The sequence below is a fragment of the Nipponia nippon genome, unplaced genomic scaffold (assembly GCF_047370975.1).
Source record: "Nipponia nippon isolate SJK-2023a ecotype South Korea unplaced genomic scaffold, ASM4737097v1 scaffold_6, whole genome shotgun sequence".
Classification (NCBI taxonomy): domain Eukaryota; kingdom Metazoa; phylum Chordata; class Aves; order Pelecaniformes; family Threskiornithidae; genus Nipponia; species Nipponia nippon.
In genome coordinates this window covers 64,378,600-64,393,537 of record NW_028262380.1, presented here as the reverse complement: position 1 = coordinate 64,393,537, position 14,938 = coordinate 64,378,600, and the positions used below count along the sequence as shown (strand labels likewise).

At 38.8% G+C, this 14,938-nt stretch overlaps 1 protein-coding gene across 8 annotated transcripts in view; it reads right to left on the bottom strand.

The window, feature by feature from the left end:
- Positions 1–9,755, bottom strand: part of MAPK10 (mitogen-activated protein kinase 10) — a 182,693-nt gene extending 172,938 nt beyond the window's left edge. For all 8 annotated transcript variants that reach the window (XM_087736053.1, XM_087736058.1, XM_087736052.1 and 5 more), the window contains exons 1-2: positions 9,459–9,755; positions 4,737–4,856 (exon numbers count right to left, since the gene is read on the bottom strand). The gene's annotated coding sequence lies outside the window, so the exon portion shown is untranslated. The remainder of the gene's footprint in view (positions 1–4,736; positions 4,857–9,458) is intronic.
- Positions 9,756–14,938: the final 5,183 nt, after the last annotated feature.

The following is a 14,938-nucleotide window of genomic DNA, read 5'->3' as shown; positions in this document are numbered from 1 at the left end:
TGCACCATTCTCTGTGTTTTTTGTTATTGATTTGGCATTTCCATTTACTCTTCTGCAGGCTATTCAAATTATTTTAATACAACTCATAAGGATCACACCGAAAAACTACTCAAAGGTTCAGAAGATATTTGTCTGACGTTCTGCTCCCATATTCTACAGCAATAGTCCTGGATATTTTCCATAAAGTTGGGAGGGGAGCCTGCCAAATACTGAACTAGCCTGCCAGGTGGCACAGAGTTATTTTTTCCATCAGCAACTCAAAAAGTACAGCAGACACAAATATTTCATGTGATACATTTACAAGTCACACCTGGAACAGGGAAGTATTAAGCTTGTAAACTAAGTTCCCTCCTTTTCCATCAGCACAGACTGACATATGGCAGGATAAAGGCATTTGATCCATCAGTATTTCAAAGTGAAATTCAACAACTGGAGATTCCCCAAAGACAGACATCTGTACTTGAATTTTTTTTAGAATAATTTCATTTTCACTTTTTAAATGCGCACATAGCTTTACTTTTCCTAGGCCAATCCAGGCTACTGGAGGAATGCAGACATAGATACAGAACAGAGGTATGTTCGTGTCTTTACAAGCATTCAGAAGGACAGCAAATCTTCACTTTCCGACTAACTCTAAAAATAATTTTTTTAAGATGATCAGTCCCAAACGTCTAAGAACCATGGTCATATGCCCCAAAAATTCCAAGATACTGCTAGGGAATAATCTTGGTGGGAGGGTTATACATTTTTGAAGCCTCAAGCTTTCACATACTCAAGCTTCATTTTTTTCAGGAATAAGGATGAAAAGCCTACTTTTTATTAAAAGAAAGCTCATAGTTTCTCATACGTATGTGACACTGAGCCTAGGGCATTAAAAAACCCGAAGACCGCAGGAGTTGACAATGCTACATTTCAATATCATGTAATTACAACACTAATCTTACAGGCTGCAAGGATCAGTAAAAACAAACCAAGGATGGAGAGAGAAAGGATATGAATCAGAATGAGAAGTAACAGCATGAAAAAAAAAAAAGAATGCTATCTGGGTTTAAAAGGGAGTAAAAACATCCAGCAGAACAATATCCTGAGGCAACCAAAAAAAAAAAAAAAAAGAAAAAAATCGACAAGAAAAAAATGCAAAGGCAGGAAAATTTCCTTTTATAGGCACATTTGTTAAAGATGTGCCTAAAGATGATCAAGTGGTTCCACTGAAAAGTCTATAATTCAAAGTGAAGATCTCAGCACTTTCCAGAAAAAAATTCAGCCTCCTTGAAAAGTAGGGAAGGTGAACAGTTAATGTGTTGACAATTACAGGTCACTTCTGGAAAACCTTTGTTTGTATGTAGTTGATTACATGACAAATAGCTTTTGGAAATATGCTAAGGCAACAGTTCTCAAATGGGAAAAATGTTGTTCAGTACATCGCCACCATCAATAAAAGATAAGAAGTTTTTACATTTATCATATACAGCAAATTTAATATAAATAGGCTTTTTCTATTAAAGAAGGCAGAGGAGCAGAACACAGGTTTCTCAGAGAAAATTGTGCTCTGAGCTCCTCTGATACAAGTCTGGTATAATTGTACAAAACTCACTGGAGTTATCTTACATTTACTTGGCTAGATGGAGTTCAGAATTTCTCTTTGTGCACTCAGCACTTACACAGGGATGAATATAAGAGAAACCAACACAATGTTTCATAAAAACATGCAACTCTAGTTGCAAGATACCAAACCAAGACTTTCTAAAGAAGAAACGTTTGAGGATCTTTCTGTAAGTGCTTAAAAAAAAAAAGTTTACTTTATCCCAGGTGCTTTGTTCGTCTGCATAGATATATCAAAGCCTCTCTCTCACATGATTTCTACCAAAATTACTAACTCACCTTTACAAAACTCCCATCAATCATAGCACTAACCTTATTTTCATGTTAAACAAACTACCCTATGTTTTTTCATGACTTGCTCTTTTTTGTGATGAATATTGGTATTTTTGTTCTCCAAATGTTACTTTTCCTGACCATTTTTAAAAGTTGTTTGACAGTTAATTCAACTTGGACAGTTATATGCTAAGTTTTAGACCTGGATTCTGATTTCATGTAAAAGTTCCACAGTTATAAAGCTTGCATTTTCATGAACAGAAATGGCTGAATGCAAAACACAGCTATACATTCAAAGTTATTTGCATGCCTTAATGACCAATATTAACTGGAGAGAACCTGCACAGAAAGCACAAGCATTTGCACATCAAGGCCCCGTATTTCAAATTGCAATTGCTTCATGAATGTTTACAGGACTGTATCACTAATTCATACACATACAAAACTTTAAATACGTGCTAAAGGATTGTATTATATGCCTGAAGACACCTACAGACATTTTCTGTGGAGCTGTAGCTTCAGAACAAGATCTTGAGTTCCTTAATTTCTGTTAAAAATGTTTAATTATTTTTGTCTGTTAAAATTATATCAGTTGGGAGGAAAACTTCTCAACCAACTCTACCTACGACATCTCTGAGTTCTATTGATTTGTATTATATACTGTTTCTGAAAACCTGCTGTCTATTTGTACTGATTACCCATCCTAAAATCTAAATTGGGAAGAACGAAGCTGGAGGAGGTGACTTAGATGTGCATTGAACTCAGAAAGTACACAGAGCCATTGGTGCATGCTTCAAATACCACACAGCAATATCAATAGCTACAACATTAAGACAAAGACATCTTGGTGACCTGAGGGACAAATGATCAAGTCACACTGCTTGTAGACAGCAGTATCGTTGTATTCCAAAATTAGCATTGCATGTACTACTAAATGTAAAATTGCTAAGAGCGGGGATTATCATCACCCAGCTTCTTCAGAAAGATTTTTCTACATATACAGCCATTTTTAAAATGTTAATGGTGAGAGGAACTTAACTGCCGTGACTATGGGCTAATTCTATTACCATATACACAACACCATAAAAATTCCATACAACTTCTCTTTAGCTACTGTTCATTCCAGATATGTTAACAACATCCTTTATTTGCACAATGCTATCAACTACCATAAATCATATATACTTTGCTGTTGCCAGTTTATTTAAAACTCTTATTATCTACAACTAGCAGGTTACCTATATGTTCCTAAAGACAGGGGGGAAAAAAAAAAGTCACTTCATCATGAATTCAAAACTCACCCAGACCCATTCATATAAGAAAGGTTAAGTGGCACAGTTTTTAGAGTCCACATATTAAACCAAGATGAAGACCGTCTTCCTAACAAGAATTGCCTTAGGACAACTGCAATAGGCCTTAAAAGCCATAAGAAGTTAAAAATATCAGTTGTAATACAGAGAGGTTTTTAAGTTCTACATAAATGTTTTGCTTCCACTGTATGTCCACAAGTCAAGGATGTGAGCATCCAGACTAGGACTCTTCATGCCATAAATCACTACTCATGTCCAATGTATGGTTTCTCCCCTTGGAAAATCCCTTAGGTTTCAACAGAACACAGATTCGTTCAGCGGACTAGTAGGCACTGCTTTCTGTTACTTTCTCTCTCATTTCCCTCCAGAGCAGAGTCAAACTGATTTAACTGACACCTCTTCAATTTTTTTCAGCAGCTCTTCCAAGGATGAAAATGACATGCCATCAGAGCACTCATTTCATTCCTGTGGTATTAGCCATGTATCCCTACTGCCCACCAGTCAGTACATACTATGTGTTTCCATCTCTGCGTGATCTACAAACAACAACAGAGTTCTGTCTCCTAACAAAACAGTCGAAACATTTTAGTGACTTGGATCTACACCTTATTTGTGTAATAGTGCCAGGAATAAGATTTGACACGGGCCACTGGTAAAGGCCAAGTCACACAAGATCTGCTTGAAGACCGCAGATCAACTTGGATCTGTGGCTTCTTTTTAAAGCTGTTGCCTTTCAGTTTATGCTGGTTATGGTGACTGCAGCTGACAAACAGCTAGCTAGTATTATGGGGAAAAAATGAATATAAGCTTGTTTTGAACAGAAATTGGTTACCTTCAAGAGCTACAAGATTTCACAATAATTCTATTGTGATTACATAGGACACCTAAAAACAATTCCTCATCTCCCAAAGGTATACCAAAGCCATCTTAAAGAAATTATCAGGATCAAAATGACTTATCGTGTAACAAATGTGCATTGAAATTATTAGCAGACTTACAGATAGTTAAAGCCACAGAGTATTTTTTAAAAGGCTATTTGCTTTTCATCACTATTCTCACAATTTATTCTCCTGCCCAAGGATAAAGAGATAGATGTTAAAAAATTCTGTCAGGATTCCTCACAGTCTTCTTCAGTCATCTCAAAGAGAAATGAAACCACCTTTCCTCTCCCCCACCCCAAATCAAAGAGATGCAAAACATTAGTTACAAAAATTGGTGTAAAATAGTGGCAATATCAAGCCCAGAACACTGCATATGTATGATTTTTTGTTACTATTTTGCTATCTTCACACTTTTACCAAAACCATATTCCCAAAGGGCTCCATCTGATAATTACATGTACAATGCAGGAATTATACACTTGAAAAGGGCATTTATAAGCAAAGAGCATTATACGCATGTCTACTAAAAATTACTAGAAGTTGTAATTTTAATGTTCATCCCTGCCCCCCTCCCCCCCAAAAGAAGTCAGCATGCACTTTGGCATTAAACATTTTTTTTTTTTTTTTGCCAAAGAGTACAATTTAATAAAATAATACATTGTTGACTCACCAGAGCACGTGCTATGTCTCATCTATAGGAAATGGTTCAAAGGCATCAACTTCACGCATGGGTTGCCATAGCTGATATTTGAGTCTGGCCTGCTGCTGGCACAGGTTTCTAATACTAGCCCTAAGCACAAAAAAGAGAAAGAAATATTTGGGGTTTATTTCTCAAGTCTGACAGACACAGAAAAAGTTCAGAAAACTAAGCTAACCTGAAATGTCAGTATTTGCACATCATATAGCAAAGACTTAAGATTTTTCCTCTGATAATACCATAACGCATCCAGTTACAGGCAGTATCTGTACCATAAATTTCCCTTCTTCCATGGAAAGAAGAAAGGCTAGAGATAGAAAATAATGCAGAATGAAGTGTTGTTTAAATGGGAGAGAGGTTACTTTCGGAAAAAAAAAAAAAGATAAAAATCAAGGCAGACAGACCCTAGTGATCAAGGGCTCATGTTCAAGACTGTTCAAATTGCAACAGATGGCACTAAAAATCATAAAACTGTTCTAAAATAATTTTTGTTTCTGTACTATCTTTCTCAGGTCAGATCTTCAAATTTTTCTTTGGGATAAGGAAGAGCAGAAACTTTTACTATAATAAGTTGAGATTTGTACACAGGCATCTGTAACTGATACCTGGGGACTGAAATTAAATTTGACTTGTGGCATTATGAGCAGCTTTAAAACCTGTGTGATATGGATACGTATAAGCATAAGAAAAGGCCTGTGAATTACTGCTGTTTATCAAATTAGCATCCTCTTAAAAACAAACAACAAAACGTGACAAAATATGTTCAACTGACAAAGTGCTTGCAGTTAAGAAACTTACAGACAATCTCAAGAAATGTGGTAAAAAGCAAATGTTATGGTATTAAGACAGCGAATGAGAGGAGGAGCAATCAAGCACGTAACACTCCAGTGTCTAACCACTGAAAAAAACTAGGTGAATAATATTAAGCAGAAGGTTTGGACAACATTTTCTTACCACTGTTTCACAACATGTTTTCAAATAGCTCAGAAGAGAAGTGAACTAAAACTTTGTACTAAGAATAGAAGATAAAAAATCCTTATGAGAAAACAACTGCTGAACCACAGCGGGCCCATTACACTTCACTGAACTGGGACAAGAGTTGCACATACTCAGGCTCTCTGAAATCCCACTTCAAATAGCAGTTGCTAATTTCCTGGGTTATCTGACCTCTCAGTGTAGGATCCTGGTGAAGCAGCTATTGACTGGACTGGAAGGCTCTTCTGGACCTCCAACTTTTACTGTTTATTACAATGTAAAAAGCTGACAGCAGTCCTAGGAGACTAAAACACCCCAAATTTCCCATGTCACTACTGTGACGTGAGCAAGGGTTTGCACTCATGTGGTCATCAACAACTTCTTTTCTTTGGATAGGAGAAAAACCTGAAAGCCTAAAAATGCAACAGCTGCTTTTTCTTTTTCTTGCTGTAACAAGAGCTCTGACTCTATCCTATGCTCCAGGCATAGTCAGGGGTACCCTAAGAGACACAAAAACTCATGACTTCACATCCCTTCTGTAGAGATGGAGCCAAGGAGAGCATTCTGCTGCCACTAGTGAGTTGATGTGCCAAATCCTTTATTAAAAATCTCGCTATATAACAAACAAACAAGTTTGGAAAGTATTAGGACTTGAATTTCCTGTCCTTCTCTTCTAACAGCTAGCCAAGACTGAGTCTAAAGCTTGCTAACAGAGCTACAGTTTTAAGGCTAACACACAGTATAGCAACTCAAGGAAAGCTGTGTAACTTTTGCAAACGGTGGACAGGGAACCATTAAATTCTGTCCCATCCCCTGTACTGCTTTTGAGCTATACTTTAATCTCACTATCATAGCACAAGAGAAAGGAAACATAGCCCTAACACCTGATATTTCACACTAATTTAAGTTGTATGTTGCTTTCAGTTTTAGACCATCAATTTTAGATGGTTACTTGAGTACAAAAGATTTTTTGTTTCTGTGAAAGACTATTTTTCTTATGTCTGCCTCCACAGATGGTGCTGCAATAAAGAAAGAAAAAGACAACTCACAGCAAATGCAGCATTTTTTCTTTTAACTGGTGCCCTTTTTTGAGGGTTAATTTTTCTTGCAAGTGGCCTTCAAAACAGTAAGCGTGCAAGAATCATAGAAAAGGGTAGCAGAATATGAGGGTTGGAAGCCAGGTTATATTTATATTCAGTATTGTGGTCCAGTGAAGTCGATCTCCTTTTCTCCTGATGACATTACAGAGCAGCAACCATGGTAATACTGCAATCACTGCTTTCAGGTCATAATTTCTAGCAGTGCTATTATAAGCTCAAAATGTAACCAGTCGAATGGGAGGGGCTATGGGACTATATTATGCTTGCCATTAAAAAAAAATAACTAAAAACTTACTTTGTTTTGAAAATTTATCAACAAGCTGGTGATTCCTGTTATTCAGGAACTGTCCAAAGAACTGGGTAGCTTCTACTGAACAACCAGCTTTTCTGCCTTTCAAATCTTAATAAAACCATGATGTCGTCTGCAAAAGCAATGCTAAAACCCTCCTCCTTTAGGCCTCCTTGAGCTCTTCCTTAAATTGCGTGAGTTTTGCAATGGACTGCAAACTACAAGTGAGCTTTATGACATTCTCCAATACCACGGTAGGGAAATTTTGATAGTTCTCCCTTTGTTTTCACAAGCCAGATCTGGTACTGTAACACTGTTGGAAGATATTTTGTCTTACAATTATTGATCCAGTACTATTAAATCTCTAAATTAATGGCTGAAAACATGCCAACCACTGACAGCAGAAAAAAAAAAGCTACAAGAAAACACTCATCCCCAAGGTCTGCTCATAAGAAGCTGCTTCAGTGCACACGCATATTTCTAACAACGAGAGGGACATTTTCTAATATCTAGTAGGCAGACAGGCAGCTGAAGGCAACTTATTTTTCATGTTAAGCAATTTTTGCCCTTATCCTATTTAGGAACATCCCTGTAATCCTAATACTCCTCAATAAAATCATAATTACAACAGGACCCTGACAAATTATGCGCACTCTGAAACAGCAGGAGAGAGCAATGCTCAAGAGTGCAATTTACTGAGAGTCAGGGAGAAAGAATATTGTTTAATGACTGAGGTCAAATCACCTTTGTCATTCACATCTGCGTCCCCGTAAGAGAAAGTCATTAGTTGAGCCAGCTGAAAAGCTATTTTATACCACCTTTCCTAGCAGGAAAAGTGAACACACAGCGGAAGCATCACAGAAGAAAATACTACTCGAGAGTGTTCCTGGCTAGTGACTACATAGCAATGTTCTGAAAGAGGGTTAAAATACCAGAGGTTTGGTACACTCCACTTTCTCCAAGGCACGGGAACCAAAGATAGCTTGCATGTGGGCAAAGACAAACAGCCCAGATGGTACCAGCACCATCCTATTCTATCTTAACCTTTCTCTTTTTCTGAAGCTGGCCTTGCATGACAAGCTCTGTGTCCTCCAGCAAGCTGATTTCGAGCTTCTCCTGATCATTTACAATATATTCATTTGCATTTTCCTCCTAAAAAATTTTCTACTCTATGCCATCATTTTCTTCAAAAATCTCTATTTTCCTATAGTGCTAGTTTGTCTTTAAACAAGTGTCTGGCAAAATTCACAGTGAACGTATCAGAGGAAGGGAAGGCTGCATTGAGGATATCATGAAGCTATGCAGCAAAAAGAACCCATGTAAACAAGCTTACAATCACTCAGTACACGAATGGTGTGAAACATGCCCATCGTGGTTCACTGGAAGTACCACCTGCTTATTAAACAATGCTGTAACACTTAATTATCCAAGTCAAATTTGTATTATTTCTAATAAGGCCTCTCTACAGTAAAAAACAAAACCAACATTTCTTCCTGTAGCAATAGCTTTTCTGCTAGAGGATTTCACTGCAAAGCAACATTGATTTCACTGCAGTATCTACAGATTATTAATTCTCTTTTGCAAAATAACTGGCCTATAGCATGCTGTAAGCACTTCTCCTAAAAGCTCTTGGTGGTTCTGTAAGACCCAATGGGGCGAGTTGTTCAGTTGCATCTGAGAGTAATGCAGAAGAGTGATGATTACCTTAAAAGACCACTTTCTTAAAAACAACCCCCACCCCCCACATCCAACACAGTTTGTCAAACACTCGCTTCTCCACACACACACTTCCCCCCCCCATTCAATCACTTTGCAAAAGGCCAAGACTTCTCTCCTCTGGATCTTCTAGTTGCTTATCATTATTCTGTCTTTTTTATTTTTACAAATTCAAATTTGATATGGCTCTGTATGGACTATATAACCCACATAATGTACTCATTTCTAGTGAATTGCAAGCCAAGACACCTCCTTCCCCCAAAAGACCCCAAGCAGTGTTAGAGGTGATGAGGATGAGTAAAACACTACTGTTTACATGAGCCAGCTGGTAAAGCACACTCACACTCCTGCCCATGATGTGCCTCTGCACTGCTCTCACAACCACCAGTCACCTAAAGTGCCCAAACAGAAAAGCTCATACACACCCAAACACAGGAAAACAACGGTTCTCTGGCCACAAAATGAACAGCTGCAGCCTTCTTGCTTCAGTTAGCAGTTTACTTCATTAACCTGTCTTTCTCTCCCTCTCCCCCATTTTTTTTAAACAGCAATCAATATTCATCACCCCACCCTGCGAAAGCAGTTAGTCATAGAATATTAGCATCAACCACCTACCATTCCGTGCTTGCGAGCTATTCTCATCCAGAAACCTTTTTCCCAAACTGCGACTTTAGGTGGTATTTTAAAATCACATTCCAAACAGCGCCGAGGAAAAGATGGGCTATTTATAATAATAATAAAAAATAAAGAGATGGGCAGTTGGATTCAAGGTAAATCACTGTTTTCCTTTAAAGAACTAAATAAAAGTCTGGGAGAGAGGGTAGAGCGGAACAGAAAAAGGGGAGGCAAAATGTCTGATAATAATGAAATAAAAGGGAGGAAAAAAAAAAAAAAAAAGAGTGGCTTGCTGAATCACGCTCTTTCACTGCCTGGAAACCATTGTGCAGCGTGATGCTGGCTGTACCATTGTGGAACCTACCAGAGGAGACAGAGCTTGGGGAATGGGGCTGCTATGGCAACTGAAAGGAGCACACATGACGTCAAAGCACACAGAGGTCTCGCAGGGGGAGGGAGAGAAGAGAAAAGTCTAATCTGCAGCCACAGCTATGTTATCTCCTGGTGAATAACGGGATAGAGCAGACTGCAAAGGGAAGCTGAATAGTCCTCTGTAGCACTTACCAGCAGCAGCAGCTCGGGCATCTGAAGCATCAGGGAGCTAGTCAGTACAGAGAGGAGGTAGTAACAGCAGTGTAGATCTGCTCTTTTGTTTGCATTAGCTGCTATACAAAGGCATAAATGCCCATCACCCTAAAAAAAAAAAAATCCAAATATTTGAAATTCATTTATGTTTCATGCTCAGGGGAGGGAGGGGTGGTAAAAAAAAAAAGAAAAAATAAATCACAACACATCTCCTTCACAGTTATTGAACACAGCTATTCATGCAGCTATTGCTCGCATGAACAAGCAATGCAACTCGGAGAACAGAGTCCCTTAGAAGCCCAAGGAACCATTAGAGATATCTCCATTAGCAGTATGTTGTGCCCACTACTAGCATGCCCCAAATCCCCAAACTAAAATCTTGCCACTTCTAAGAGATCCCATTGCACAGAAGTACTATTGCATTTTGAGCTCACAGAACCAGCAGAGCTGGTGATGACTTCTGATGTCCTCAAGTTGAAAAGTTATGCAGATGACATTTCTTCTGCATATGTCAAACTGCAGGATGTCTCCTCTCTTCCAACATTAAATAGCAAAGAAAGCACACTAGTAAGACTACTACACTGAACTAGACTTCCGTGAGATTTAGGCTGGGATAAGAGCTAGCCAGAAATATTATGGTGAAATTCAGTCTTGCTGGAATACCTAACTTCTTTGAAAAACAAACCATTTCATTCAGTATACCAATTACGCTGGTCAAGAAGAGCTCCAAGGAACTCATTGCAGCTTTCCTGCCAGTGGTCTGAATATTCCACAGGCTTTACCACGGCCAGAGCCAAACACAGTCTCATGCGACCTGGAACTCTAACACAGACATTATCTAACTCAGGTTGGGTAACTGTTGCCTTTCTGAGGGCCATCCAAGTGTCTTTAGCAGGCCATACACTGACATATGACATGATCCATAAACACTTAAAACGTTTAACATAACTATGGATGAAGGCTGCATCTGGCCCCTGAGCTATAGGTTACCTGTTGTTAACTATACCGTGTTCCTCCATCCTCTTTTCTTCATTAGCCTGTTTCTCCTGCGTGTTCTGCTATCAGCACTTATTTTTTGGAAGTGAAGGTTTTCATCTTGATCTGTGTATCATTCCTGCATACAGATATACATGCATGAAGACCTGAACACATTTCTTTTCAGTGAGAAAAAAATTCTATAGTTCAAACTTTCCCACACTGTTGTCTTCTTTTTTTTAATTTACTTAACAGCTCTATCGCAAGCTAGCAATCACCACAGAAAGTTCTCCCTACGCTCTACCTTATGCTAAGAGAAGACTGGGTGGGGCATAGTGAAGAAGCATGCATGAGTACATTATATGCCCAGAGAATGTCCTGCCATCATCACCAGTGTCCCACCAGTGTCACCAATGTCCTGAGGAGGCATGAAGGGCAGCAGGGCACAATCTCCACCACAGTTTGCAAACACCTGCACAGCAGACATAAACACTAAGCCAGATAGTTTTAGTGTGTCAAGCAACCGGTCTCAGTAACCATAGCATACTTGACCGGGTAAGCTTCAGAAATCTACAGTTTACTACACTTCTTTTTTCGAGTGATGAGGGGAGGAGGGGCAGGTAAAGGAGCTGCAACATGCATAGCAGAAACCACAATTAGCAGTAACTACAAGATATCGAAACAAAAAATCCCCAACCCAAACCCTCATCACAAGACAGGCAAAACAAAAACAAAAACCAAAACAAAAGTTTAAACAGGCAGTTTTCACATCATCATTAAAAACACCAAAACCTTCATTCCCTTTTTGTGTCTGTAACCATATCCTTCTTTCTCCCATACCATATCACATCTACACTCTTAAGGCATCTAAGACATTATTTTCTGCTACCGTCTAACTGTCATGTTTGCACAATAGGTACTACTTCTGCTTCCAGCATAGAGGGGCAATAAAACACTCTGAGAAGGGTTTCATCCCTTCCAGATCCTACAGAATACCACAAGAGAATACCCTGAAAAATTATTTCTTTTGTGCTTCCAATCTTCTTCAACAAGACTCTAGGAATACACTATTGTTAGGCAAAATACCAGAATGAAATTACGTCTTTGAATAAAGCCTACATATTAGCCTCTTTTTTGGGGGCACCTGTTTATTGCAAAAACCTATTAAATACCTTTGCTCATTTGGCAAAAGACTCCACTGCAGCAACCATATACAAATATATATACACATATATGCATAAGTTTATTACTAATCTGGAGCACAGGGGATTTTTTTTTCTTAAGAATATGTCGATACACATATTTTACCTGTATGACCTAAAATGTTCAGAATACGTTCAAAAACAGGTTTCCTGGGAAAAAAAAAAACTATTATGTGAGTGAGCAGAATGGAGAATACCTTTGGAAATAGCATTAACTGACCATTCATTGGTGCAGAAGGGGTAGGGGGCGGTTGCTTTTGACACAATTACAAGACCAGGGTTGGGGGAAGGGAGAAGAAACAAAAGAGCCTAAGCTCTTGCAGAGGTGACAGAGCCTTTGGAGTGTAATTAGGGTATTTGTCTTTGGAACAACAGATATAATGGAAAATAGCATCTTTTCAGATGCTGCTTTTTCTAATGAAGGGATGCTGCTTCCTTGAGCTGAACAGCTAAACGAGCATTTCATTCCACACTCATCCTGTGTGACTACAGCTTGCTCTTTACGTGTCCTGCTGAGGTGGCTTACTGGCTGGGCCAAGACATACCAAGATGCCATAAAATGCATTCCAGCCTGGCATCAGGCCTCAGATAAACACTGTAACGGCCTGACACAATGCAGAAAATTTAAGTCAAACAATTTAAATAAGTCATTTTAGGCACCTGTTTCCCAGAATAGCTGCCCCAGTCTTAATGGGCAGACATGCTTTCCATGATAGGCAAGACTAGAAGCAGGTATGGTCTAGATTTAAGATCAGCTGGACTGAAGCAGATGTTTACAACACGAAGACAGTTGCCAATTAAATTCATTTCAGCTGAGCTCTTGTACCCCCCACTTTGTGCCTCCAAAGAACTCATTAGTGTTGGTCTGTTTTAGTACAAAACTTCATCTTGTTTTACTTAAATTGTGAATTCCTGAAAAGTAGCCCAGGAGATGAACACTAGATTGTACCTCTAGCATCGATTTTCATGAGACAGACTGGGAACACTGAGGTTCGGAGAACAATTATGTAGGGAGTTGCTCACATTCAGTCCTGTATTTATACAAACAAAAAAAGATCACTCTTAAAACAAAAAATAACAATGTCAAATTGAGATTCTGGTCCATCTGCATTTCCAATCCCTTGTTTGCTGATGCTGTTTAGTTAAAAAAAAAAAAAAAAAAAAAAGGAAAGAAAAGATGAAAAGTAGATGCAGGTAAATAAGGTACTCTTTAAAAGAATTAAGCACTGTTTTTAACAGATGGAGGAAAGAAGCTGTGACTCTGTGCTCAGCATTAACAGTTTTTATATGAATCTTCTGAAATGGTCCTACCAGGGGACCAGTAACTACAGAAATACTAGCGCTGCCTGCTGTGAAAGCACTCAGTGACTCACTGTTAATCCACGTGAGGTCCAGGACTAAACTGGAATTGCTCAAGCAGTTTATGCCATTCCTCCCAGAGCCTGCTGCATGGATGGCTGAATGTAGCAACTCAAGAATTGCCACAGTTCACAATCCAGCATATTAAAGTAATCTGAAATTGACAGTGGCTTAACGCACCGCATTGCAAACTCTGATGGTTTAGGAGCTGCTACACACTTCATTCAGCTCTATCTGCCTTACAGAGGTCATATTCTTCTCAGTGGCTAAATGGTTCACATTAACACCACAAAAATAAAATCCTAGTGAGCAAGCATCTTCATGTTTTAAGCCATAAAGCAACAAATCAATCTCTAAACAAATTCTTCCACCCAACTCAGTGCTAAAGCTAGAACTAAGTGATTTCTCAGCGTTGCTTTCAGCCATAGCTTTCTATGATTCCAGTCCGATGTGATGTTGTGCTGTCAAGTGGAACAGTGAAGGGGTGTGATGGGCTATCTATGGATGCTAGAACCCAGACTCACTATGCCACTGCTGTTCTCCCCAGGTATACGCCCACTGTACATCAAATCCAAGAGTTCCTTTGTTCCAAAGTTATTTTTCAAGCTCGAGGACTCAATATAAAAACCCTTTTTTGCAGATGTCATTTGTACAGCCCTCCACTGTACTGAACTTCTCAGCTAGCTTTAATAAAATCCAAAAAATTGCAATGCCTTCATTGATTTTATTCAGTCTCATTCTCAAGAATAATTACTGATGAAGGTTGACCTGGACTTTATCTCAGGCAAAGAATGATCTTGGATTTTGTGCTCATCTCCATCAAAAGGCCCTTAAAGCTATTATATTTTCCACATGATTATTACACTAATGGCCAAGAGAGGCTCTTGGAAAAGTTAAGGGAGCTGCACATACTCACATTACCCACCCCTCCTTCACCTCCCCTTCCTACCACCTCTTCACTGTCATACCATGAAGAGTACATTTTTATCTCAAGATTTCTTTAACTTTGTTATACAGATGGAGAAACGTAACAGAACTAAACTAAGGTGGAGAAATAACTATGACTGGCATCATGTCCACTTTCTGGTTAACTCTGACGTTGAAAGCACAGTCTAAATAGTTACTTCATGTGGCCTGACCGATACAGAGCTGCTGCAATTATAAAGTGTAACTGGAGACAAAGTCTGGTAACTGAGAACGGGCAAGAATATCACAGGGCTGGGCATGGCTGTTGGACAAGATCACTTGATTCATTTTTCACAAGGAAGGTTTTAAGTGAAAGAGACAGTGAATCAGCATAATAGATGCATCAGAAGAATTCGTAAAAGACAGAGACTGATTAACAGTAACTGACCTAAG